The sequence below is a fragment of the Sus scrofa genome, chromosome 8 (assembly GCF_054392235.1).
Source record: "Sus scrofa isolate SSC_HxYL_T2T_F1_AM1 chromosome 8, Sscrofa_HxYL_maternal_Yorkshire_Landrace_v2.0, whole genome shotgun sequence".
NCBI lineage: Eukaryota > Metazoa > Chordata > Mammalia > Artiodactyla > Suidae > Sus > Sus scrofa.
The window spans coordinates 21,931,013-21,956,581 of NC_139390.1; the positions used below are offsets into that span (position 1 = coordinate 21,931,013).

The 25,569-nt window shown below is 36.7% G+C and overlaps 2 long non-coding RNA genes across 5 annotated transcripts in view; one reads left to right on the forward strand and one right to left on the reverse strand.

Moving 5' to 3' along the window:
- Positions 1–6,921, reverse strand: part of LOC146400369 (uncharacterized) — a 108,021-nt gene extending 101,100 nt beyond the window's left edge. The window contains exon 1 of the long non-coding RNA XR_014813718.1: positions 6,723–6,921. This is a non-coding gene — a long non-coding RNA (uncharacterized LOC146400369). The remainder of the gene's footprint in view (positions 1–6,722) is intronic.
- The window catches only part of LOC110262070 (uncharacterized), a 1,266,882-nt gene that overhangs the window by 952,113 nt on the left and 289,200 nt on the right, over positions 1–25,569 (forward strand). The window lies entirely within an intron of this gene.

Below are 25,569 nucleotides of genomic sequence, written 5' to 3' on the forward strand. Positions count from 1 at the left end.
TGTAATCCCAGTTAATAGCAGATAATTAAACTTAATGATGTATAACTTATTCAGTAATTATTTATTAAGTACCTCCTTATAGCAGAAAGTGTCCAAAACACTGGGATACAGCAGAAGATAAAGTATCATTCTGATAAAAAGAGATGCAGAATTTAAAAATGAATTTTAAACTAAAACGTGAAGCGGAATAAATTTCCCAGTTGTGGAAAGAACAAATGAATGAACGAATGAATAAATGTAAATTTGTCTTGCAAGTCCAAACACACTTTCGATTTAGCTATGCTGTGGACCTGCTTCCAACTTAAAGAAAACCTCACTAACAGTAGTTAGAGAGTGTTTACTTTTAAAATGTGAACTTTGGAGTGAAGCAATTGCTGCCCTTGTTACAGCTACTGAATATTCCATCTGTTATCCAGGCTCCCCACCGCCTTTCACCTTTTCTAGCCTTATTGTACTTTATTTGTACCCATTCTTACTTTTTATTTTTTTATTATTATTATTATTATTATTATTTTGGTCTTTTTGCTTTTTCTTGCCGCTCCTGTGGCATATGGAAGTTCCCAGGCTAGGGGGCCAATCGGAGCTGTAGCCACCAGCCTACGCCAGAGTCACAGCAATGCAGGATCCGAGCCGCGTCTGCAACCTACACCACAGCTCACAGCAATGCCGGATCCTTAACCCACTGAGCAAGGGCAGGGATCGAACCCGCAGCCTCATGGTTCCTAGTCGGATTCGTTAACCACTGAGCCACGATGGGAACTCCTTATTTTTTATTTTTGTTTTACTTATTTTTTAGGGCTGAACCCACCGCATATGGAAGTTCCCATGCTGGGGGTTGATCAGATCTGTAGCTGCTGGCCTAAGCCACAGCCACCACCATGTGGGATCCAAACTGAGCCATGTCTGCAACCTAGATTGCAGCTCACAGCAATACCAGATCCTTAACCCATTGAGTGGCATCAGGGATTGAATCTGCATCCTCATGGATACTGGATGGGCTTGTAACCCCTGAGCCACAACGGGAACTCCTGTACCCATTTTTATTGCCTCATTATTACAACATGACTTCCATATCGTCGGGCATTTAGAATGGCCTTAACACAACTTAGAATAGATTTACAAGGAGATCCTGCTGAATAGCATTGAGAACTATGTCTAGATACTCATGTTGCAATAGAACAAAGGGTGGGGGAAAAAATGTAATTGTAATGTATACATGTAAGGATAACCTGACCCCCTTGCTGTACAGTGGGAAAAAAATATATATATATATTAAAAAAATTATCATTAGTAATTTCTCCTCTCTCTTCCTCAACTCCAAAACCGCTGGTAGATGGATACAGAAATCAGACAGAGTTAAATATGTTATCTTTGTTTCTGATAATCCTCACTTGGTGACATGCCTCAGTACTGCAGCTAAATGAATTCCCTAAAACACACTTGTTCAGTTAGACACAGGAACAAGTGTTGTGACCAGCACAACCAGACTTTTCAAGGCCTCCTTTTCAAGGACAGATTTACAAGGGTACATTTACCATCTGAATGAGCAGAGAAAACCTTTGTCCCCAGAACAAAGGCACCAAGGACTAACTGACTAATTCTGTACAGATGAGTATTTTGTAGTGTGATAATTTTAGATTTAGCCAAATGTAAATAATTACCACATCAATCCTATTATTTCATCCATATCAAATATATATCTTAAGCAAAAATGTTTAAACCTTTTAAAAAACATAGTTGTACACCATTATATGACCACAAGTTTGGTAAAATTTGAGAACAATAATTTAAAGAAAAATCTAAGGTAAATAATGGCCAAGCACACACACACACGCACACCCAAAAAAGCACATAGTGAATGGTTCCATTTACATAAAGTTCAAAGGCAGGCAAAACTAAGCTGTGGTGGCAGAATTTAAGAGAGTAGTAAAAACCTGGAAGCCTGATGGGGGCTGGGAATCTATACTTTGATCCGAGTGGTCCGTGCATCTTTAAAAATTTATTGAATTGTACACTGAAGATTCGGGCATTCTTACTGTATAAAGTTATACTTTCATGAAAGAAAATAAACAGAAAGCTATGGTAATGCAATAAATATCACCATCATCATGGAACAATTGGTCAATTTGGGGGAAAAGGAAATAACTCAACCTAAGTCCTCATTTTATGAATAGTAAACTCAGACTCAAGAAGTTTAATTGATTTGCTTAAATGCACATCATGAGTTGGGAAAAGAATTTAAAAAGTCCCTGTCCTTTTTCTTTCTCTCTTTGATGCTATTTCCATGATAGGGTTCCATAGTCATTTTGTAACATATATTCAGGTTCAGAGAAAAATAATAGTATAGGGAGTCACAGACAAACCTGGTTTTTTGTGTTGATTGTAGAGAGAATGATGACAGATGTCAAATTTTGTGTCTTACATCAATGAACAAGAACAACAAAGCCCGATAAGTCTGTATTTGAATTGCTGAGGTTGTCTATACGAAAGGAAACTGGCCAGTGATGGGTTGTACACATGTTAAAGGAAAGAAGTATTTAAGGGAGGCCAAAAATATAAAAGCCCTGAAATATTCCCCTGAAAAACATGGAAGAATTAATTGCTTCTCTGCTGCACTGTTACACTTGGCTAACCTGGCTTCAAGTTTAACCTCACTCTTCTTGGATTTGCATCAATGCAGTTTTAACTGTTCTGCTCTAAAAATCCAGATTCGCTGTTTTATACAGGAGCAGGCTCCTATTTAAACATAATTAGAGAATGTGCTAGAAAGAGCCTCAAGCATTAAAAGTCCAGCATGTCATAAATGTCTAGGATCAAAGAAATTCAACAAGGCAGTTACTCTGATGTGTTACCTAATAGGAAGGAAACTGGCAAACAGAAGTAATTTTGGTGACCTCCAAAGACAAAGGAAAGAATGTGAAAAATTTTGAGCATATTGCATTCACTTGCTTTTCACATTTAGCAGAAGGACTCTGAACATTTAGAAACTCTATGATTATTTCATAGTTAATTTAACACCTTGATAATATACTTCTTTCAAATCATACTTTGTCACTCTTGTACAACCTGCTTCCCTAAGACAATCAGTTAGGTTGATAATGGCAACAGATATTAAGTTTGGAGTTTCTTTCATGCTGAAAGTATCAGAAATCTTAAATAAATGTAATTTAAAATTTGACAAAAGGATACATGTGTGGTTTAATAACAAAATCATTTATTAAAAGAGACTGTTTACTCATTTTGGATATAAAAATCTTTATAATTAGACTTTGAAGGTAAATGAAAACAGGTTTTACACATTGGAAGAGGCTAGGTATACCCAGAAAGTTCTTTTGAGCACAGGATCTAACTACTACCAAGCTTAAAGTGTGCAAACTTTTTTTTCAAGGCTACATACCCCACTGGAAATAGTACTCCTTCCAGGATTAATCCTTTCCTTAGGGTTGCTCATCTCTGTATCACTTGGAAATCATCTTGTACGAGAGGAAGAAACACAGAATTCTGATTATGCAGGGAACACTTGTAAGATATATCTCCCACATGGTCTCTACTATAGGGACTTTCTACATATTAACCTTCATTACACTATCGAGAGAGGCTTCTTGTCAAAGTCTTTATCTATCTTCTATGTCTATATTCATTAAAACTTTGATTAATAGGAACTTAAGATCCAAAGGCCTCAATTAACTGATTTTTTTTTCCTGTGTTCTACTTTTAAGATAGAAAAGTAATTCATTAAAATAAAAAAGAGATAATTTCAGGGCTTTATTATAAAACCTCAACTTTGAGCCTCTTTTTCAAATCAGTGAGTCTTTCTATTTACCAGACTTTCTGCATATCAGGTATTGTTGAAGATAAAGGAAATTCAAGATCACAGCCGTCTAAATGCTGAAGTCCATCGGGAAGGACAGACACATGCAAGTTAGAGTCGAAGGCATAAGCATTGACCAGTTCTACTTGGAAAAGAGGAAGGAAGTGGTAGGAAAGGCTTAAGAAAGCCAATTTTGGAGTTCCCATTGGAAAAGAATCTGACTAGGAACCATGAGGTTGCAGGTTCGATCACTGGCCTTGCTCAGTGGGTTAAGGATCCGGTGTTGCCGTGAGCTGTGGTGTAGGTTGCAAACCAGGCTCAGATCTGGCATTGCTGCGGCTCTGGCGTAGGCCAGCAGCAATAGCTCCGATTAGACCCCTACCTAGCCTGGGAACCTCCATATGCCATGAGTGTGGCCCTAAAAAAAGACAAAAAAAAGAAAAAGACAAAAAAAAGAAAGAAAGCAAGCCAATTTTTCTAATATATCCTATTACTTCTCTGACTATATTACGGTACATAATTTTGAAACCCTCAAAGTCATAAATCACCAAAGATTAAATAATGCTTATTTTATACAAAGGAAGAATAGTTTATTAAGTATAATTATATACTGAAATCAGTACATGTCCAACAAGAAATTTGATCAAACACAACCTTTAACTTCATGTACCTGTGAGATGTTTTCTCTCAGAGTCAGTACAACACCTCTTATTTATGTCATCCTCTGATTAAAACACAGTTCATAAGGTAATAACCATACATTGACTATTTTTTTCACCATCCATTTAAATTCATCCTCTGGGGAAGGTTTTCTCATGTTACTGATGGAAATGAAAGGTTAGTGTTATTATTATTATTATTATTAGTTATTTTCAAGTAATCAAATTTCTCTGGGTAGTAATTAGTGTCTAGTCCAGTCTATATTAATAGTAAAGTAACTAAATTGTTTTGAAAGCTATTTTCCATTTCTCTGTTGTGAATGCAGTAGGATTATGGTGAGAAAGGAATGGTGTAGCTTCCTTTTCCTTTTTTCTCTCCACCCTCATTTCTTTCTTTTATACAAGAAATTTTTCACTATTAGTTTTTTTTGTTTTGTTTTGTTTTTTTCTCCAACAGTGTAGGGTCTGGGGTTAAGGGTGAGGGAAGTAGAAAAGGAAGAGAGTTTAGGGAGCATAGAAAGAATGGTTGGACCAATGTTTACTTTGCTGGGAAGTTTTAATGCTGACCCTTTCTTTCAATGGCTCTGTATTGAATTCCTTGAAAATTCACTCACACACCCTCTTGGAGGACATTTCTCTCATTCATTTCATTTTAAATACTGAGGACCTCTCTCTCTTCCATTTCAAAGACTGAGGGCTGATGACCCACTACTTCTTCAATCAGCCCTGAAACACCTAAAAATCCCTCTTTCTAGTTTATGCTTCCTATGGAGGAGAGTGAAGTTAACCACCAAAGAGCCATATGCCTCTTTCATAATGTAGAGTCATTTCCTCACAGTGGGTCCTTAGCCAGGGGCCACACTATGGGCCATCCCTACTGTATCTGTGTGGGCTGTGTGATCTGAAAAGACCCAATGTATATCAGTTCTGGATGAAAGTAAATAAGATGGGTCTTTCCAGCACCCACCTGAATGGGGAGAAAGATTCTAAAAGTTTAGCTTAGCCATACAGTAGAAGGACCTTGGATTCCTAAATGACTACAAGGAAGAGAGCCTCCTTCCTACCTTCTTGGACCTAATATGAGCAGAAAAAAATTTTATTTTGTTAAGGCTCTGAAAGTGTAGGGTGTGTCTTTACAGCAACAATCTAGCATTACTGTAACTAAAACACCCCTCCATGAAGCTACATGTCCAAGTATTGTTGTTCCTTCTGTTTGTTGATCATATTTCAAATCTGGTTAAAGGTAAACTCTCCACATTCTCTTTCCTGACAAAATTTGGGCACACAAGTTGCTTAAGGCAGCCACTTCTTTGCTCTGCTGTGAAAGCAGCTCACCACTATGTTTATGTTCTGTTCTTCCTTTTTCCCAAGTTGGAGTCACAGGTACTGCAACTATGATCCCAAAATGTAATGGTGTATGTATATAATCAACTTTCAAATGATCTCCTAAAAGCTCTTTTTTCTTAACCCCTACTTCCTTCCAAGAGGTTTTAATGGACACAAAACTGCCATTCTACCTTATTTTCAAGCCCTTGGCAGATGTCTTATACCTTACATCAAAATGTGATATCTGTGTCCAATGGATTAGGGCAGCACTTTTTTTTTTTTTTTTTTTTTAAGGGCCACAGGCTCAGCTTGTGGAAGTTCCCAGGCTAGGGTTCAAAATTGGAGCTACAGCTGCTGTCCACGGCCACAGCCACAGCAATGCCAGATCTGAGCTGCGTCTGTGACATACACCACAACCATGGCAACACTGGCTCCTTAACCCTCTGAGCAAGGCCAGGGATCAAACCCCCCATCATCATGGATACTAGTCGGATTCATTTCTACTGAGCCACAATGGGAACTCCTCAGGAAGCACATCTATTTAAACTTTTTTTTTTTTTTTGGCTGTGCCCATGGCACATGGAAGTTCTGGGGCCTAGGATGGATACTGCACTACAGCAGGGACCTGAGCCACAGCTGTGATGACAGAAGACCCTTAACCCTCAACATCACATGAGAATTCCTCAACTTTCTTTTATGTCCATGAAGCACTTTGAAATAATAAAAATATAATCACATTTGCTTATTTATTTGATCTTACAAAAATATCTATAATAGTTTAGACATCCCAAAGAAGCAACTAGTGAGAATATACTGGGGAAATCATTTGCCCCCAAGATTTCTTGAGTTTGTCAGTTACACTTTCTCAAAACTCTAAGATGACTTCCCTGGAATTCCTGTCATGGTTCAGCGGTAACGAACCCAACTAGGATCCATGAGGATGCAGGTTCAATCCCTGACCTCACTCGTTGGGTTAAGGATCCAGCATTATGATGAGCTGTGGTGTAGGTTGCAGACAGAGATTGGATCCCGTGTTGCTGTGACTGTGGCATAGGCTGGCATCAGTAGCTTCACTTTGTCCCCTAGTCTGGGAACTTCCATATGCCACGAGGGTGGCCCTAAAAAGCAATGAATAAATAAATAAGTGAAATGACTTCCCTGAATTTACATTATTTAAGGAGAAATGAAGAGACCAGAAGTCTCTAAAACAGTGAAAGTAGCATATTTTTCTCCTTCCAGCAAATGGCAAGGGTGTTAGAATAGTGGCGAGGAATGAAAAAGAGGGGAAAAAATTATGAGAAAAGAGGCTGATATCACATCACACAATGATATTTAAAAGGTGCTCATTAAATTTCATAGCATGCTATCCGACATAGTCTCTTCTTTAATTTATCCTACATGTAGTGTCTTTTCATTTGTTGTTAGGAGGTAAAATGCACTCTTCTCAATAATTTGTGTCCTGTAATTGATTTCTCTAAGTAGTACAGGGTGAAGAGAGGTCAACAAGAGGAAAAATGGGGAAAAAATGCCAGCACTGAGTGTGGAAATCCTACCAGGAGGAGATATAGGTCTTCTTAATTGTATCAAAGTTTACTCCTGAAAGCTTCATCAACTAACCTGGCAAATCAAAGCCCCCAGCATTAAGTTCAAGGGCAAACAGCGATGAATTACAGAATGCCAGGCTCCTGGTAATCCAGGCAATGGTCTCTTCTAACCCCTTTGCATCCTCTCATGTAGTTTGGTTTCTAAATGAGGACACAAACACCTGTTCCAGCAGCAGGTGGCATTTGTTTATTATAGCTTTACCTGCTGGGTTTTAATCAGTCTGCAGCTGTAGGAACCCACTTAAATAACAGTTTATAGGATCAGGTTTTTATGGAATGGTATTTTCCATGAAGAAGCAAAGTTTCATACAACACTTTCATCATACACGAAACACCATATAAGCAGCTTTTATTCCTCCATTTCTCTTCCCCTAACATTTAAGACTACTAATTAGTGAATCATTTCCCATGCAGAGTTGGAAAGCTAAACTCTTATTTTTCTGCCTTCAGGGAGATTCTGTGTTATGTGCACTCATTACAAAATCCCTGCTTCTTAGGAAGAGAACTACCAACCTCTTTCTGCTTGTGCTGATTCTCTCTTGTAAACCTCAGAAGGGTTGTTAAGGCAACTTCCATCTTAGAAGAGAGAAAAAAAAAAAAAAGAATTAATAAGGGGAAAAAAGCACTATTAGCTAGATGATAATGAATCTCTGTACTTGAATTCTGTAAGAAATCTTTAAAAAGCACACAATAAAAATTTGAAAATGACTCAAATACCACAAACAAAAGGAAAACATTACAAGTGAATTTCCTTCTTGAAATTGAGATTTTATATAAATGCAATTCTTTCTCTAACTTTTTTTTTTTTTAGAAAATACCCGTGTTTTTTCCTACTTCTCTTGGAAGATGATCATCATTCAATTAATATTGGCAGAACATTTATATAATTGATGATGGAAACAGTGAAAATATATTCATTATTTTGAACATCTTCAGGAGGTTCACCTTCACTCATATTTTTAAACACTCATTTCTGTGCTTAGCAGAGATGTTACAAAATTTAGGACTGTGGAGTTCCCATTGTGGCGCAGTGGTTAATGAATCCGACTAGGAACCATGAGGTTGCGGGTTCAGTCCCTGCCCTTGCTCAGTGGGTTAACTATCCGGCGTTGCCGTGAGCTGTGGTGTAGGTTGCAGACGCGGCTCGGATCCCGCGTTGCTGTGGCTCTGGTGTAGGCTGGTGGCTACATCTCCGATTGGACCCCTAGCCTGGGAGCCTCCACATGCCGCTGGAGTGGCTCTAGAAATGGCAAAAAAAAAAAAAAAAAAAAAAAAAAAAATAGAACTGTTTAAAATCTCTGAAAAGTGAGTGAGTGTGTGTAGCCTCTCTCTCTCTCTCTCTCTCTCTCTCTCTCTCTCTCCCTCTCTCCCTCCCCATTTATGCCTTTACTCAGATGCCATATTTCTCTGGAGGACTTTCTGGGTACAGTAATTATTATCCATGCCATTATTTTGCTTTATAGCACATTATTTTTCTTCATAGCACTTATGATCTCCTGATATATATTGTGTTTAGTCATTTGTTTATTATTTCTCTCTATACTTAATACATTACTGATATTTTGCAACACTTATTAGAGCAGGCCTTTAATAATTTTGTTAGCAACTTCTAGCTTCACAGGATCTGGTGTTCCAGGGACACTTTAAATGATCAATAAATATATATTGAATGTAAAAATGAAGTTGATGAGTGAGCATGTGAGTCCACAAGTAAGGAAGTAGGGAGTAATTTTAATTCTCAAATGTCATAAGAACCTCTCATTTGCAAGGATATTAAGTAGTATAAAATCAAAATATGTATTTTCTGTGTTTTAGGCAAGATGGGGACTGTAGAGTAAAAGCAAAGAGAAGATCTGTGTGCAGGTAGAGGTAGGTGAATCGCAAGAGAATTTAGAGCAGTGAAACTCTCCTCTATGATGCTTTAATGGTGGAAATAGGACATGATGAATTTGACAAAATCTATAGCATTATGCAACACAAAGTTTGAATATTAGCGAAAGCTATGGGCTTTAGTTAATGATAGGCAAATGACAGCATTTCTTTGTGTTTTTATGTTCTTCTCTATCTATTCCTCTGTCAGTGGACGACTTAGGTTGTTTCCATGTCTTGGCTATTGCAAAGAATGTAGCTATAAACATGGAGGTGCAGATTTCTTTGAGTTAATGTTTAGTATTTTCATTTCCTTTGGATATATTCCCAGATGTGAAATTGCAAGATCATATGGTAGTTCTATTTTTATACTTTTTTTTGGAGGATCCTCCATAATGTTTTCCCATGTGGTCGCACCAGTTTACAATCCCACCAAGAGTGCGTAAGGGTTCCCTCTTCTACACATCCTTGCAAGCATTTGTTATCTCTTGTCTTTTAATGATAGCTATCCTGAAAGGTGTGAGAGGATGTCTGTCTCATTGTAATAGTCTTTTTTTCCTTCTTTATTTGCTGTTTTAATTTTCAACATGGTAAATACTGATCGTTGTGATTTTGATTCACATTTGCCTAACCCCTGGTGATGTTGAGTTTTATTTCATGTGCCTGTTTTTTGCCCATTTTATAACTGGATTATTTATTATTGTGCTATTAAATTGTATGTGTTCTTTATATATTTTGGATTTTACCTCCTTAGCAGATATATGGTTTGTGAACATTTTGGTCCCATTTGATAGGCTGCCTTTTACTTGGTTGATTGTTTCCTTCACTATCCAGAGCTTTTTGGTTTAATGTAGCCTCATTTGTCTATTTTTGATTTTGTTGCTTATGCTTTAGTTGTCATATCCAAAATTATTTCCAAGACCCATACAAAGAAGAATTCTTCCTACTTTTTTCCCTAGGAGTTTCATGGTTTCAAGTCTTAAATTCTAATCCATTTAGTGTTAAATTGTTTTGTGAGTGGTTTTAAAAAAGGGGTCTAGTTTTATCACTAAACTATTATTTCAAAACTAAAAATATTTTTAGAAAGTTATACAAGATATAAAAAACCATATAAACCAGAAATATTCATAAGAAGTAAATAAAGAAAATATAAAAGAAAAAATTTTATGAAGAGTAATCTAGAAAATGCAATAATGAAAAATTGTAAGAGAAATTCTTTGAAGGGAATAGAGTGACAGAGAATAAACTTTTAAAAAATAGAAAAAATGAAGAAAGAAATAAAAGTTTTGAGAGAAAGGTTGGGATTGGGGAGAGCAAATGCAAAAAAAATATTATTTTTATCAATTATATTACTTATTGTAAGAATGTTGGCAAATTCAAAAAGATACATGCATTCCAATGTTCATTGCATCACTATTTACAGTAGCCAAGACATGGAAACAACTTAAATATCCATTAATAGAGGAATGGATAAAGATGTGACATTTTATATATATATGTATGTAAATATTAGTTATAAAAAAGAATAAAATAATGCCATTTACAGCAACATGGATGGACTTAGAGATTACCATACTAAGTGATGTAAGTCAGAGAAGAACAAGTATCATATGATATCTGTAGATCATTCCATTTATGCCATATTTTAGATTCCACATATAATTGATGTCAGATGGTATTTGTCTTTCTCTTTTGGACATTTTAAACTTGGTGGGGAAATATAGTTGATTTTATTTTCTTTAGAAAGGGTTTAATTTAAGCTAGGCTTGAGGAGCTAGCGATAGAGGTTGAAAATGCAGAAAAAGAAAGATAATATATGATTCCAAATCTTGGGATTAGAACAGAGGTAGGCCAGGTTGGGGAAGGAGCCTGGTGTCGTAAAGGGATCCCAGAAGCAGGAGCCCAGGCCCCAGAATCTCCTCCAGGCCTCATGCTGCTCAGTGCTGAGGGCTGCTTCATGGACTTGAGCCTCAGCCTTTTCCTTATGAAATGAATGCTTTGAACTCGATTAAGGTTTACTTTCAGCAGTATAAATCATACTTTTTCATGAAGATATTAGTTGCCATTTGGGGACAGCAGTTTCAAAGAAGAGAGGTGATTATAAATGGAAGGTGAGGGGGCATTGTTGAGAGAATATAAAAATGGTTGGCCTCAGTCAAGATGTTTTTCAATTTATTGAGCTTTTATATTTTATGAATATAGGTATTACTCATATTTTGAAAAAATTCCAGCAAAGTGAACCAAAACATATATATTCCATTTTCACCTATATTATTGAGTGGGAAAAATCTTTGAAGGTGAATATATTAGTCTCAGAAGAAGAGGAAATATATGCATTTGTGGGGGTTCTTTTTGTTTTCACAACCATCTAGCATTTTTGCTAACCTCTCTTTCTTCTTTTTCAAGCTTAGAATCCATGCCTTTTTGCGTATTGGACAAAATAATAAAGATCCTAGTCTTAGGGGCCATATGGTTTCTGTTGCAATTGCACAGTTGTGCCACTGAAGCATGAAAGCAGTAACAGAAAGTACAGAAATGAGTAGGAGTGCCTGGCTTCCAATTAATTTTATATACAAAAACAGGTGAGTGCTGAACTTGGCCTATATACTGGAGTTGGCCAATCTCTATATTGCTGGAATATGTTAATTAAGAAGGAAGTAAGTGTGCCATCATCTCTGGTTCATTTCACTGCATGTAACAAGTATTTGATGCCGTATTTAGTAAGGAAAATCTCTAAAATATTATTTAGTGGTCTATATCTACCCTGATATTTAAACTTCATGGCCTCCTTCTGAAGTACAGATTTTTTTTTTTTTGAAATTTACATCTGAAGAAATTACAATGCAATGAGGTTAAATAGCCTGACCAAGGCCGCACAGCCAAAGGTCACAGTCAGAATTTGAAAACAAAACACTTAATCTTTCCACTATATGGTGCTTCATGCTACAGACAAATCCCCCTGGTTCTTCTTTTCTGGAATATGCAGAAGAATTAGTGGAATACTGCATACATGATTCTCTGAAATTCAGTTTTCTACCCAAGATTTTCCCTACATTTACTACTACTAAGTGGTGTCGAGGCTTCGAAAGAAGATACTGGTTGATTTTCAAATCAGGAAAATAATTATGCTTAAGAAGATCATGCTAGATTAGTCCAGAATTTCATTCCATAAGCCTTACTAACTTACAGGAAAAGAAATTGTGGTGCAAGACTGAAATTCAAGACAGTCTTTAATTGCTGTTGAAAGATGCAGTCAGAGCTCCACAGAGTTCTGTGTGAGATTTTGACATTCTGTTGGTTTGGGTTGTTTCTGCTTCTTCTCCTTATTTTTACCATTATTCATTTCAAAGAGACAGAGTAAAACAAGTTTCTTTGTTCTTACCTCATTATATAACCAAAAGGAAAAAAAAAAAAAAAAGAACGAAAGAAATTGCAGTTTTGAACTTTTGTCTTCAGATTTTATAACTGAGTAAGGATAGCACAGGTATAAAAGGAAAGATTCGTATTGTTCTTTTACTATTTAACACAACGAAGCATCCTAACCCACATTGTCAGAGATGTGGCCATTTTTAGGCATCTTTCTCTTCTCTCTGTTGTCCTTCTCCTGGGAGAACAAAGTCGTCACACAGCTCACTACATACTTTCCTTTGTCAAAGCGAAAGAAGATTATTAAGGTCTCATCTGACCCAGGACCTTGTCATTTAGACCATCTGTCTTTTTGTGCTTTCTTGAGAGAATATAAAAAAAGGACTTTTTTCCCCTTTCTCCTCATTTAGTGTTTTATGAGATTGTGTGTGTTAAGCCGTATTTTAAGAATTTGAACAAGCAGAGACACTGCCACTTTGAACATTTTTTTTCGTTTCCTTTTGTGCTTGCCATTTCAGTTGGAGAAATCACACATATATTTTTTTCCCTCTAATAATATTAAGGGAAAGGCTATCTTAAGATTACTGCTCTCAAGGCCAATTTTCTCTCCCGTTATCATTCTCACTTCAAGGTTGGGAACTCGGGATTGATGTACACAGAAGCCTAACCTGCCAGGTGGACACTCACAGAAAATTAAATGACATCCACCCATTTCTCAAATGGCCAATTGCACCTGTACCAAGGTGAAATATTTTGCCTCTTTGATGGTAAATGGGGAGAAAAAAGGGAGTGAGCTTGGAAAAGGGGGTCTCCACTTAACAAAAGAAAAATCTTACCCTTTCAGCTTCTCTGCGGTTGCTTAAAGTTTCCTCTTCTGCATTTAGCTGAGAGAGGTAGAAGGACAAGCCTTTGTGATTATTATTTTAAAAAGAAACAAAAATAAATTGATGAACTAAATGTTCTGTAGGAAATCCATTAATATTTATTATAGGTAATAAAAGAACACTTAATGCTTCCTAGTCCATACAAAGTTGTCACTGATATATGAGAAACAGAAGTGTCAGACTACAAAGCCAGCTTAATTACCAAGTTCTCAATTTGGAAACTCTTCACAACACTGCACTATTGTTTTATAGCCCAATTACACTGGCTGATCATTATGATGACACTGAACTTAAATGATCATAAAAATCTTATAATAACTAATTTTATGGCTATTAATATCATGTTGGTATGAATGGTAATTGTTTCACCTATATATTCAGTAAGAAGTATGAGCCATCTACCCTGTGCCAGGCACTGTTTTAGGCCCTGAGAAAGTAGAAGTGTAAAGACAGACACGCCCCTGCAACCAGAGAGTGAACAGTTTACACAAGAACACATCATTTTCTAATATCACAAGATGATTCTCACTGGTTTTTCTTCAGTCTGTTTATTGAGCTATACACCATGCACTCTACTGTAAAGATGCAAAGCAATGGCGAAAGATCCATAACTTATAGAAAAATATCAAAAATAGAAATAGACATTTGGAATTTAAAACTGGTATTAATTTTAATAATTTAATATACAATTATTGAATAACTACTATGTGCTAGTACTCTGGTAGGCTCTTGGAATATAAAATAAAACAGGACAGATATGACTTCTGTCCCAGGGAGATATAGTATCAAGGGAACAAGTACAGGTTTCAGTGGGAACTCAAATGAGCATTCTCTAGAGATCAATTGAGTCTTATTAGAAATGATTCAGTACCCAGGAGCTAAAAATAATAGAAATAAGTCAGGCAAAAAGAGGAATTCAAATATTTTAGCATGTTTCAAGGTGATAACAACAAAGGCAAAGTCCTATGGGAAAGAAAGAGCAAGGCCACATTCATGGGGCCTGGTAAGAATCATTCAGTATAGCTGGGTCTTAGATTTAAGGATGTGGTTTAATGCAATAAGGCCAGAAAGATTAGCAAAGTCCTTGTAAATTTGTAAAAGTCCTGTCAGCGACACCAAGCTGCTTGAACTTAATACTGAGGGCACTGGGAATACAAAGAGAACTACTAAGATCACGATATAACAGGGTGGTATCTCTTTGGGTGACGACCAACTCATACCAGATTTTTTCCTTGAGGAGCACCTAATACATTGAGTTAGGTCTTCACCAGCCACTTGTAAGTGCCATTATCCTGCTCTTTTGGCCATAGCTGATTTATCCAGATACAAACACCTGACCCCAAATAGGCCTTTTGAAACTAATAGTAGAGTAACATCCACAAAAATACAAACAAGCAAAGTTCTGGTGTAGCATCAGAGTTAAGTTATGTTGCCTATATCACAGAGATAAATCCCTTAAATTCCTGCTTTTGAGATTTCTGGCATGATCCCGATTGCTTTCCTTCCCAGATTTTCACTGTTTATCTTTTTGTTTTAATGGATTATTTTAGCGTTTATGCATTCTCATGTTGGATAAGTTAGTTAGCAGCAGTTTCTGTTGCTAGCAAATAATCCTAATTACTGTTAGGCATGCTGAAACCTTATCTTTTCCAAGAAAACTTCCCAACTCCTCAAGTTCATATTATCTTACTAGTTATTTGGGGTCACCTTGAACCCCACATATCCCTACTGTAACCCTCATTAGATAATCTTATATTTAATTTTGATTCAACTTTCATAGGACTAATCCCTCCCCTGCCCCTGCCCCGTCTAAGCCATGACTTTCATTTCCTTGTGACCAGGTACTATCTCCTATATATTTCTATATTCCCAGCCCTTAATAAATAACCTACTAGGCAATAGGAGCTCAGCAAATGTTTGACAAAATATTGGAGACGTTAATATGATCATTTGAAAGGTGAAGATCCAGTCAAGAAACAATATTTAGGTCACATCAACAACAGCTTAAAAATTTCTCTTCTGTGAACCATATTCTCAGGGCAAGAGAGAAACTAAAGACACAGTTGACCTTGTATGTTGTTTTTGCAATAAGATATGAACCAATGGAGTACAGTTGACGCTTGAACAATGCAGGGGTCAGTACTTGTATAACTCATTGTTGGTTCTCCATATCTGTGCTGCTCTTGAGCTACATATTCAACCAACCACGGCTACCATGTAGTACAATAGTATTTACTTCTGAAAAATTTCCACCTATAGGTAGACCAGTGCAGTTCAAATCCCTGTTGTTGAAGGGTCAACTGTAATTTAAGTTTACTTCAAGTGTATAAGGATAAGCAAGTAAAACTGCCTTTCTTTCCATGGACATTCATATCCTTCATGTGGCAAATTTCATGTTTTGATCTGGTTTCCTAGGTACTTCTGCTAACTCGGAAGCAATTTAATTTAGATTATTTCAGATCTTTAAAAAATTCATACATGACATTCTTAATTAATGAAAGGGAAACCTGACCTTTCTATCTGATGAACTTGGTTCATATGACTCTGTCCCCTGCACGTGACTCATTGTTAATGTGCTATTAGAGGCAAAAAGAAATAAAAAATTGAGATCAAAGAACTGAGAAGCATATCTTGGGGAACACTTACGTCACTAAGGTCCTAAAAAAGTATGGTCCTAAAAAAGTATGGTCAAATTGTCCCTGATTAAAACCTTTCTGTATAGTCACACGGCATCTATTTCTTCAGAATGACTCACTCTTGAAACCCTTAGGATATAGGACATGCCGTCCAGGCTAGAAGTGCTAATGGAAGTCATAAAGGGGAGATGCTGCCTTTGAAGAGCCACCTGTGAATTGGCACCACTCCCTCCAAATCAGATGACCAGTGAGTGAGACTAGAAGGAACCCTGACCAATCATTTTGAAAGGCCTCATTTATCATTTATTATTCCTGGTGACATTTTGTCTTTAGTGCACAATGGAGACATCAAGAAGAAGCTGTTTTCATTACCTTAAAAAAAAAAATTACCGAGAGGGTTAGAATATTTTGTCCAATTACCACTTCCTCTTGCCACCTGAGTGCAGTCAGCAGTCAGGATGAGAAAGTGATAATGGAAAGATAATGCCTAACCATTCTACACTGCCCTTCAAAAGTACAAAAAAGAGGTAAAATGAGTGTGTTTTTTTTTTTTCTTTTTCTGAACTTGACTCTCATTTCCCTGTTATACTTGACTTAGAATTTAGCAGATATTGGTAGCAAACATTTCAGAAGAGAAAATCATGACAAGTGTAGAGATAACATTGAGAAAGTCCCCACGCTGGGCTGAGAGATGGGTTCTAATACTTCATTAGTTGCTCTGAGTGATCATAGGCAATGACCTGCCTCATTCTGACAGTCAAATGCAGTCCACCGCACTGGATACTTGAATCGATTTTTTTTAGAAAGGAATGATTTGAAACTATTATGAAAGGAAAAGAAGGACATTTCACATTCTAGTTAGGATTCAAGGTAACAACGGAAATCAATATAAAGGAAGTTAACAGGTCATTCTTACAGCCACTAGACTGGAGTAAGTACTTGATGCACATCATAGAATAGAATCCTCACAAAAGAACTAAAAGTGGGTGTTAGTTCCATTTTACAAATGTGAAAATGGAGGTCGCGAGAGTTTAATTAGCTTTCCTAAGATAACTTAGCAACCTGGTGACGGATCAGGGTTTGAAGCTACATATAGCTGCCTATGCACTAGATTATAATTCCAATGTCAGCTTCTAAACACACAAAAGAGAAAAGTCTCAGCAAAAGGATAACTTTGAAAACATCACACGAACAAAAGAATGTACTGGGATTATTGCTTTTTAGGTATTATACAGTGGAACAGCTCTTTAAACAAGTAATTTTAAGAAGTCCTGAATTAAAGAAATAAATCAAGTTTATTTGATATAAGACTTCTTGTACCCTTTAATATGAATTATGGATTTCTGGGACTTTGTAAAGGATGCACATTTTTCAACACATGTGACTATGAAACGGTTTTTTTGAGAAGCATCTTACAGGAGTACTTGTCTATGAAATATACATTGTGAGCTACTTAATACAGGAAGGAAGAAGGGCATCAAAGATGCTTTGGTATTTGCACTGAATGTGGGCAATCCACCTTAATCTTAGAAATCTAGAAAAATTATTGTCCTAGAGATTGAGGGTAAGGGTGGAGATTAGAATAAATATTGAATACTCTGTATTATTCACAAAGCTCTTGGGAATATACTCCTTTTTCTAGATACCGAAATTGAAAGAGGCATGAATTAGATGCTATCTTTAGGGACGTCGCACTTTAACTCAATGGTTTGCAATGAAAAGTATCACCCAAGACGCTCTTCCAAGGCCCATATTCTGTTACCTATGGAGTAACAGGAATTCTTTTCATGAATTAACTTATTTAATTCTACAGTAGCTCCATGAGGTAAATATTCATATTGTCTCTTTCACAGATGAGGAAACTAAATAGAAATAAAATAAATTTGTCCAACATTCTTTAACGCTAATGTGGTGGTTCCAGAATTCAAACTCAGATCTATAACCTTGCCTTTGAGAACTAAGCCAGAAGAACACAAACTTTTTTTTAGGACCACATGTGCAGCCTATGGAGTTCCCATGCTAGGGTCTAATCAGAGCTACAGCAGTTGCTGGCCTAAGCCACAAACACAGCAATGCCAGACGCAAGCCGTGTCTGCGACCTACACTGCAGCTTGCCACAATACCGGATCCTTAGCCCACTGAGCGGGGCCAGGGATCAAACCCACATCCTAATGGATACTGGTTGGGATCATTTCTGCTGAGCCACGACAGAAACTCCAAGAAAACAAACTTTTATAGGCATGGGAATTCCTGGTAGTAGGTGAACCATGGAGCTAATTGCAACTCGAATGTTCTGACTCAGTATATATATGGAAATGTCTAGGAAATATAAATATCTTTATATCTATATCTATATATAGATATAGATATAGATTTTTTTTTTTTTTGGTCTTTTTGTCTTTTTAGGGCCACACCCGTGGCATATGGAAGTTCCCAGGCTAGGGGTCTAATTGGAGCTACTGCTACCGGCCTACCTACGCCAGAGCCACAGCAATGCTAGATCTGAGCTGCATCTGCGACCTACACCACAGCTCATAGCAGTGCCGGACCCTTAACCCACTGAGCGAGGCCCAGGGATCGAACCCGCAACCTCATGGTTCCTAGTCAGATACATTTCCACTGCACCGCAATGGGAACTCCAAGGAAATATATTTTTACAAAACTCCTTAGGGAGATTTTCATACTGATGATTCATGGACTACAGGTTGAGAAATAGTTTGCTCGTCCATACTGTATCCCACAGGCAAAACCACAATTTAATTCTATAATCTATCACTTAACTTTAAACTTTTAAATAAGCAGCTATTTAAATTTTACTCTGCAAGTACTTAGGCAGTTCTCCTGTTTCAAATATAATATTTATACTTCTTGATTTGCTAGTGGATGTTAACCCATTCTCTAGTCACAGGCAGTCTCACTAAACTTTGTCATGAATATGGAAAATAAACGACAAAACAATAGAATATGGATGGAGGGATAAAAATCTACCCCTTCAAATGAAAATCTTCAAAATGATATTCTCTTACTAGTTGTTCATTAGAGGTAATTCAAATACAAATGGTTCACCTACATATTATTCACAAAGGCAAAAATAACAAAAATTCTCAAGAAACTCTCAAGTTCTCCCCATGTTATTATATTGATGGCAAGAATCTGTTCAATGTCTTTTAATGTATGGATTATCAGTAAAGGGTCCTGAAATGTGACTTACATAGTTAAAAAACCACTGACATGTGTTGTGACCTTGAACAAGTCTTTTACCTTCCCTGGGTTCCCATTTCTGATCATTCAAATAAAAAGCCAATAATTCAGTTATAAAGTTATCTTCTATCAAGCAGTTAATATGGACACAATTGTGTGTTATGTGCTTTATTTGTATTTATGGTCTAATATTTATTCCTCATTCCACAATCAGGTGATGCGGTACTTTCCTTCACTTTATAGTAGATGTATCTGAGCATAGAAAGGTAAATGGCTTAGCAAGTGACTTGGGCAACAGATGGTTAAATCGGGCTTTAAACTCAGGCATTTCAGCTACTAAACCTATTTTCTGGCAAGGATGTTGCAGGCTTGACTTATACAAGAAGCTAATGTCCTCCCCCCACCCCATTAACACTACCTTAATGCTCTAAAAGGGTTAATATAACTTCTGATAATTGACCCACATATTTATAAAACATTTTAGATTGAGAAAATCTGGCCCAAAATTGCACAGAAAATCAGGAAGAAATATTGCTCTATATTTCATGCATTCTGACAATTATAATTGGTAGAAATAATAATGAGAATAATGGTATTCTTCAGTTTGATTTGTTAACTACCTATTTCCTGCCTGTACCCTTACCAAAGAGAAATATAGAAAATCCTAGAGAAAGGCTTTGTTTTTATAATATTAGACTTCTCTAACTCTTCTTTGACCTCTTTGAATCAGGTTTCTTATCTGGGAATCTGACCAAAACCCTTCATCGTGGTATTTTTGATATGCTCTATGGACAGGATAAGAGCCAAAATTTCAAGTTCATTATTTTAGCTCATTTAAGTTGCTCCTGATACTAAAACAGAAACAATTACATTCTCAGAGAAGAGAGCATCATCCATGGCATGACTGATAAATTCTCAGGGATAATGAGAGTTCTTAGGCCTCCACATTCATTCTTAGCGTGTCATTGAGTCATTGAGCCAGAATAAACTTTAGAGCTGAGACAGTCCCATGTTTTTATCTTATAAATAGAAGCTTAAAGAAAGAAGGAATGAAGTTAGGGAAGAAAGGAAAAGGAAGGAAGGAAAGAAAAGGTAGAGGAACATGAAAAAGTAGTAAAAAAATTAAGATTGATTTTACTTGCCAAGTACTATATTACGTCATGTATGCTGTCACAGTTAATGACATTTTTGATTGCTATTTCATAATTTGCCGATTAAAAAACAAACAAGATTTCAAATACAAGAAAATGCCATAGGTATGTTTAGTGGGATAGTGTTGAATTAAAGTCTAAAATGGTTTTATCTGATACTCTTTTTCATGATGCTTAACCCTGTTAGTCTTCCTCCATGTCACAAATTAAATAGTAAAAGATCTGGAATTTGAATTCTTTTTTCTAATTTATTCCCTGCTGTTCTTTCTGTTCCTTTTCCGTGACATGTTCACCAACGATTCATTGCATGATCTCCAAAGTCATTGGATTATATGTCAGTCAAGGAAGGACAAGCACACTAAGGAAGGGAAGCAGTGCCTTTGAAGGCAAATTCACTTCAATTTTAGGGAAAGCGAAGTGGAGACAGGTGAAGTTGTCAGTTTGATAGATCCAACCAGATTGGACATGTGACTATCAATATGAATATTATAATTTTGGTGTATGTAGGGGTTATAGAGTGATTGAGTTTATTCGAGTTTAGGGAATTTGTAAAAAGATTTCATTTATGTGATGCTTTAGAGTTAACTGTTTTTAAAATTGCAACAATGTTCACAATAACCCTCCGAAGATTATGTAATCCTTAATACAAAGATGAGAAAATAAGCACTGAGAATTAGAATGACCTCTCTGCAGATTTAGTAAATGTCAGACTTGGGCTTGAAGCCAAGCACTCTCAATCTCGTGTGTTTTTACTATACATAGACAACTTGAAATAATCAACATTTGTAGAACCTTCCACCTAAGAACAGAAAATTTATTTCAGGGACACTTGTGTCCTTTATCAAAAGATGGCACATTTGATGTCAGTGAATTCAAGCTTTACCCTCAATCTCTTTAATAACTTTCTATCTCTTAATATTTATCAGTTACAGTTTATCTGTATGTAAGCAGAAACTATGTTCTCATACACTGTGTCTCTTTAGCATAGAAGTCATCTTGTGTTGTTCTGTAGCTGGTAATAGAGTGTAGGTAGTCCTGGGTGTGAATAATACTAATGTACAGGGTGAACTTTCAATTACAGGCAAAAGCAGTCTTGTAAAACATCATACACACATGATTTGCGTACTGTGACTATGTTCTCTGATTCAAGTCCTCTCTCTTTTGCTATTTTCCCCTCCTACCCCCCGAATTGAGAAGCATAATCAGCTTACATAGCTTAATGTAGTGATTCACTTTGAGTAAAAATGCTGACTTACCGCTATGTAGAAAACCTTCCATCACCCAGTCTTGGCATGGTGAAATACTCTTTATCTTACCCGTCTCTCCAGGACCCCAGTCCCAAAGAATTTGCCATTCTTTTCTCTGTGATCCTAATGCCTGTATAAATTGGATCACAGCATTTATCATATTCATTTTATTTACCTTTCTGTAGTAAAGAAAGATTGTCTTCCCTGGGTTTTCCTGAAGAGACTATGAAATTAGAATCCATCTGGAATTGATTATTAATATTACCTTGAGAGACAACAAAAAGAGTAAGAAAACCAAGAACAGGAGCAGGGGGGAGATTAGTCAGAATGTAATTTCAGGTAAAATCCCAAGGATGGTAAATTTGCTTAACGAGAAAAAAGGCTATTGTGAAGTAGATGGGACGTCGTGCCCATCCTCAGCAGCCAACTCTGCAGTGTGTTAGGGATTTTCCATATTAAAATGTTAAACCCTTGTCAAACAGAGACAAGGAAAATCAGAGTAAGTGAAATAAGTGCTTCATTTTTCATAGTTGATATTGATGAAAGTACATGAATTCAGTTATATACATATGAACTTATTATTTACTATAACAATTTGAAGAATGAAAAACAAATGTTTCTATAGGAAGTATAAAAACAGTTCTCTGCTCTGCTTGAATTTTTTTTCCATTTTGCATAGGTTGCAATTTAACTTAAGACAAACCTGTTGTTTAGGTTTTAAACAGACTCCATTTTGAAGAATAAAACAAAATAATCCCCCCCTTATATTAATTTCTTGAGATGCATTGATGCAAAAAATCAAAGCATTGATCATTTAAAAGCTACTCGTTGAAATTCCACATCTCCCAATACTCTGACATTCTGATAACCCTTCCCCTGGGAGAAGTGTGCCTTATAGCTTCAATGTCCACTTTGAAAATCACACACGCAGGCCTAAAGTAGTGCCACCATGACATTTTCAAAATGAGGCCACAGCTTCTGAAAACTCAGAAGAATAAAAGGGGGTTAGGACTTTCAGTAGGGAGAAGTGGAAAGGAATTTTATTGTACAGCAAGTAGATTGAATATACTTATGTAAAAGAAATCCATCAATTTAAAAAATGCCCATCACGCCTGGTCATGAACTATAAAATCATATGCCTTCAGTATTAAACGACTTTCGTGTGTTATAACAGATCAAAAAATCCTCACAATGTTTGTGGGACCTACCCATTTATCTTAGCAGGGAATGCTTGTTTTTATAAAAAAGATTTTGTCTGATTTTATCCCCAGTGGTAACAAACTTCCAGGAGTCTCTGTGGAAAACTGCACATTGACCTAAACTTATTCCATTATTACTCTGAGTAGAATCATTTCTAGAAAAAACACAATCAAGTAAACACTCTTTCCAACTGGAATCTGACTTATAATGAATGCTTGAGAGAATGGTGAAACAGGAGGGTCAGAGGTCCCATTTCTGAGTAGACAATTACCCTGATATTAACACACACATTTTGTTTATAATGTGGGCTGTAGGAGACGGAAAGAGAGGACTCATGACATCCAAAAGGGTTACTGATGTACATTTTGCTTTTCTATGACTGAAGTGAGTCTATGCTGCACTGAGCAAGTTTCTCCCAGGAAAGCAGAACCTACCAAGTAATTGGATCACTCTGCCTTCGTTAGCACTAGCTAACCTGTAAAGCAAATCTACTAGCTCAAGTTCCTCATCTTAGCTGATCTGTCAGGTCAGTGATGTCCAAGAGAATTGATCATTCCTTTTTTTTTTTTCTGGAAACCCAACTTTTTCCTTATCATAGAACACTCTTCTGGAGCTTCTTCTCCCTTACTGGATACTCCTTCAGACTGCATTCCTGAGCTCATGTTTTGATCTGATATCTAAATCCTGAAGCTTCTCTCCTTAAGAAACCCCATAAATTTCCATGACTTTAAACACCACCTATGTGCCAATAACTCCAAACTACATCTTTTTAGTCTTGATATCTCTTTTGAGCTACATTTATGACAGCTTGCTTGACAAATCCACTTCAACATATCTGCAGTATTTCAAACTTTACATTTTTAAAATCGAAGTCAAAATTTTCCGTCACTGCAGTTCTTGCCTAGGATTTTCATCTTAGGAAATGGCATCATCATTCAACCAATTGCCAAAGACTGTTGACCTGAGACAAATTGACTGCCAGATATTTCTCCAGCAAAGAAGGGTTTATTCAGCATCAGCAGAAATTTGCCATCCCAGGTCTGCAACCATGACGAGCCTCCTGCAGGCCCATCAAGAGATGGAGAATACTTTGATAGCGAGGAAAAGGCAGTTGTGAGGACTATAGTAGACAGAGTTAATAGATTTTCATTGTCTGGGTCCTTGCCGGGAAAGAAGGGAAGTATTTCCTCTTCCTGTTGGGCTCGGCTATCTTTGTAGGGCGTGGGAGCTCCCCAGGTGAAGTCTCAGAATTATTTAATCGAGGTTTCTGTTTTTTAATCTTTTGCAAAACAAAGGCTATCCTAGGAGTTCCCATTGTGGTGCAGCGGGTTTGATCCCTGACATTGCTCAGTGGGTTAAGGATCCCATGTTGCTGTGGCTGTGAGGTAGGCCAGCAGCTACATCTCCGATTCTACCTCTAGTCTGGGAAGTTCCATATGCCATAGGTCGGCCCTAAAAAAAAATAAATAAATAAAAAATAAAAAAAAATAAAAAATCCTGTCCTAATGAAAGACAATATTGTCACCAATTGATTGATTGCCTATTTCCTCTTTTCCTCTTCCCCAGATCAAATCCATTCTTCACATAGCAGTTATTTTCAAACTACAAATCAAAGCATGTAACTCCTCTGTTTAAAGTTGTTCAGTCGTTTTCTGCAGTATGTAGAATAAAGTCCAGAACCCTTGTCATAGCATTCTGTTCATGTATCTTTAGGCTGTCTTCTATCTTTACGGAACTCTGTGTTTTCGTAATAAAGCGTAATCAGTATATTTGCCAGTTTCTTCTGAGGAACAGGCCGTTGAGGGAGGGAGTTCATTTCCTATCCTCATGACTTTGATTTTTTGCTTTCTACTTCTCTGGCATAAATGACTCCACATTGTTCATAAAGCAAACACTCATCGCTATGGAGAACTTTCCTGATCATGCCATCTGAAGTCGACTCACATCCTTTCATGTAAACATTTGTTATTTCATTGATAACACAAATCAAAATCGGACATTATTTCACATGCTCGATAATCATTACTATAAATTCCACATTTGCTCTGTCTAAAAAGCAAGTTTTTTCTATTTTATTTACCTCATGCTGCCTGTTACCCTAGGTACTTGAGAAAATGTTTGCAGACTTAATAAATGAATGGATATCTAAGTTACTCTTTGGTGGGCAGGGCATCTTTCCTCATGAGGGAGAGAAAGAACCAGAAGAAATGACATAATAAGATTCTGGCCATTTTGTGAGCTTTCTAGATGAGCATGATACAGCCTCTGTGTTCAAGAAAATGAATAAAGTGTTTCGTTGATATCAGTGAATGGAAAAAATGACAAAGAGCTTGTTTTCACTGGCTCCTTTATAATGGAAAATGCACATATGGGTGGTTATTCTTGAAGGAAAAAGAGAAAAAAGGGAGAAACAAAAGCAAATACGGGTTTGAGGTGCTAAGATATTATTGCTGTGCTTACGTGGGTGTCGAATTAATCTATTCAGTTACATAGTCATTTTCTAATTAACTGACAGGAACAGTTCAAGTACTACCTAGTAGTTTATTGCTGCAGGTCAAAATGTCTCAGTGGATGTGCAATTCTAAAAATGGCTCTGCAATTACAGTAGTTTTATT